This window comes from Ambystoma mexicanum, chromosome 1q (genome assembly GCF_040938575.1).
Source record: "Ambystoma mexicanum isolate Mex_15411 chromosome 1q, UKY_AmexF1_1, whole genome shotgun sequence".
Lineage (NCBI taxonomy): Eukaryota > Metazoa > Chordata > Amphibia > Caudata > Ambystomatidae > Ambystoma > Ambystoma mexicanum.
The window spans coordinates 1,498,131,286-1,498,134,703 of record NC_090922.1 but is presented as its reverse complement, the minus strand read 5'-3'; the positions used below and the strand labels follow the sequence as shown (position 1 = coordinate 1,498,134,703).

Here is a 3,418-nt window from a genome sequence, read left to right as displayed (position 1 = left end):
TGTGGGGCCGCCAGGCATTACTTGGGTAGCTGTCCTCTACGCCCCCAAAGGAAGTCGGAAAACTAGAAGCCCTGTCGTCTATAGGAAAGGCAACGACAGGTCCTTCCTCGCTTTCAGTCCTTTCCGGCTCCTGCTCCTTGCTTCAGCCCATGCAATCGGCTGTCTTGTTAGTTTTGAAGATCAAGCTGACAAGGTTAGACAAAGAGGTGGATGTTCTTGGTTTATTGGACTGTGGAGCCTCTAGAAACTACATTGATGAAGCTTTCGCAGCACGTCATGGTATACCTTTGTTTGCCCGGAGAGATGTCCTGCCCATAGAGGTGATCGATGGGACTCCCTTATCCTCAGGGCCAATACGTCAACATACTATGGGTTTACACATCCAGATCAAGGAACATGGGGAAAGAATTGCTCTGGATGTCATCAAATCACCTTCCTATTCAGTGGTTTTGGGTTTACGTTGGCTTCAGCGCCACAATGCAACCATCAATTGGGAAGCACGCACTTTGGATTTTGCCTCTGCCCATTGTCTTCGTAATTGTTGCTTGCCAGGCATGCCTCTGAATGCCATCACTTCCATACCCCTTGCAAGGAGTAGTAGCCCACCTGGTTTTTGCTCATTGTCGCCAATCCCTCAGGAGTACGCTGATTTTCAGACCGTATTTTCCGAACCTGGAGATATACCCCTGCCACCTCACAGAACGTTCGACTGTTCCATTGATTTGGTACCAGGTTTGGTGATACCTCACGGGACGGTGTACGCCTTGACCCTAACCGAGAAACAGGTCTTACAGGAATATTTGTCTGACTGCATCAAGAAGGGATGAAAGATAGGTGGGCGAAGCCTCTTTTTGTATGGGGGCTTGACTCGGAAGGGTAATGGGTACACTAGAACAGAAATTGAGTCAAAGCTACCCTGACCAATGGCGTGACATAGGGTCACCGAGGTTTGCAGTAGAACTAGATAGCTGCTAGCTCTAATAGACAAAAAACACCTGAAGAGGTGAAAGAAACAAAATCAGCGTTTTTATTTTACACTAACAAAGAAACAAAAACAATTTTTATAAACTGCGCCGTGGCGCTGAAGATATGCATAGAGAGTACGTTAGAGTATGCATATTTGTGGGTTAGTATGCAGAGTGAAAAAACACAGTTTTCTATGTATGTTGTTTTAAATGATAAAACATTTAGCCTTGTCGATACACTATTTTGTGTTTCTGGTTCGGTGTGAGTGACAGGTTGTTGTGGCTGAAGAGATGAAACAGCGTTGATACACCAGGTACCGAACGGTCTTCAGGACAGTTTGATCAAGTCAGGTAGGTAGTGGGGTCCGTCGGCCTGTTGGATTACAGGGACTGGTTAGTTCAGTAGAAGAGGTGTCTGGAAGATTAAAAACTGCAAAAGAGGGGGACCTACCATGTTCAAGTTTAGTAGCGCCTTGGTCAAGTTCTTTTGAGTCCAGGACTGGAAGGCTGTCTGCAGAAGTCAGAGGCCTGGAGCTGAATGGGTAAAAGAAATTAATCTTTAATATCTTGATATAGATATGTACTGTGACGGTGAGATCGGACATAGTACTGTAGTGAGGCGGAAGCCTGCTAAAGTGAGGGAGTGTCTGTCCATTTGGAAAACTAGAGGGACACTGGCCAGTGGGTACTAAGCAAGATTAGTTGTGAAAAGCGAGATGCACAGGTCTTAGAAAAACGTGTGGGCAGCCCAGTGAATATAATTATATTTAAGGCGGAAGACACAGTACAAAGAAGCCGTGGGCACAGCGCAGTGAATCTATTACTGGCCGACACCTAGACACACAAAATGATGCAAGTGCTTAAATGCAGAGATGGTAAAAGAATTGAACAACTCGTCGGCAGTGATTTAAAAAAAAAACATGCATGTGATAAAAACGACTGTTGTATTCTAAATCGCTTGGTGTTCGAGATCTTAAACGTTACAGTTTAGTAATAAAGCTGAGTGCCGGTTCAGGGCAGGATCGAATGGTTTACCTTAGTCCCTGGAAGCGATGCGGCGTGCAACGGCGGAAAGCTCTTCTGTGGAAGGAGCTGTGTCACTGTTAGGGGCTGATGCGCATGTGCGGTAGATAAGTGCTAAGCTATGGTTGCATTGCGCGCCTGTCTTGGGGCTGTCTGTTATGCGCATGTCAGAAGTAGTGTCTGTGCTCGAGGTAGTCGAGTCATGTAATTCGAGAAAAAAAAAGAAAAACTTTGACACACTGGGCCTCATTACGACCCAGGCCTCTAATGGGTTAACGCCATTAACCTTTTAGCGCCTAATTACGAGGTCCCTTTGCGGGACCCGACCTTAACGACTGGTGTAGACCAGCCGTTAAAATAGGGACCCGCAAGGGACCTTGTTGCTAATTACGGTGCCGCAAATTGCGGCACCGTAATTAGAGCCTTCCCCATCCCCATTCCCATTGAGCCCTATGGGGCAAAAATGGGAATGGGGAAGGGCCATGGAGGAAGGAGGAATTATCGCCCCGCTAACCTTGTATTGTGGTGGTAATTCCCCCTTCTCCATGGCAGAGTCAGTAATTTACCGGCATGGACCATGGTGCTAATAGCACCATGGTCTTCCGCCAGGGTCGTAATGAGGCCCACAGTGTTGCTGGCAAACAGAACAATCTCTAATACTGAAGGCATGTTTGGCATTTCGTCCTTGCTGATTTACTTGCAATAACAATAGAGCAATGAAATCCAAATGCATCAGAGTGACGCTCCAGTTTGTGTCACTGATATAGCGTGGTAATACTAAAGGCATGCTTGGCATTTCGTCCTTGCTGGTTTACTTACAATAAAAATTGAGCAATGAAATCCGAATGCATCAGAGTGACGCTCTAATTTGTGTCACTGATATAGCGTGGTTGTAGTTACATAACTTTCAGGAAACCAGAAAGATAGGAACAAAGCATACTTTTTAAGCACATTGGTACATTGTTAAAAATTATGCTTGCAATAGTTAGTGTGGAGCAAAGCCAACAACCATTTTTGGTCCGTGTCAATGATTTAGTGCTACATGCCAAAACAAAGTTCTAGTTACATACACCACAGGAAAAACAGAATTAGAGTCAAACAATCTGTTTTGGAATGGTGGAACATCGTAAAAATGGAAAGGTATTGCACATGCTTAGTGAGTGGACATGCTTCTTAAAATAGATTTCACAAGATGGTGGGTCAAAGGAAGGAACTACAAAATATGGCTGTGTTGGATGTTAAGAGGTAAGATATGGTGAACCCTCTCTAAAACAGGCTTGTTCAGCTGGGGACCCAGAATTATAACCCTCAGGTTGGCAGAGCGTTATTTATTGAAGAAAAGGTTCCATTCAATAGAAACGTTTAGGCCTTGTCTACAGAGTCTAGGCGATAGATCCATTTTTGTTCAAGCTTGTGTAGGGCTAGGTCTC

The 3,418-nt window shown here is 45.1% G+C and overlaps 1 long non-coding RNA gene across 1 annotated transcript; it reads right to left on the bottom strand.

Annotated features, from left to right (window-relative positions):
* Positions 1-1,053: 1,053 nt before the first annotated feature.
* LOC138522659 (uncharacterized) lies at positions 1,054-2,078 on the bottom strand. Its single transcript, XR_011283325.1, has 3 exons — positions 2,001-2,078; positions 1,417-1,499; positions 1,054-1,338 (listed from the first exon to the last, which is right to left on the bottom strand). It is a non-coding gene; the product is annotated as an uncharacterized lncRNA (long non-coding RNA).
* Between the last annotated feature and the right edge of the window lie 1,340 nt (positions 2,079-3,418).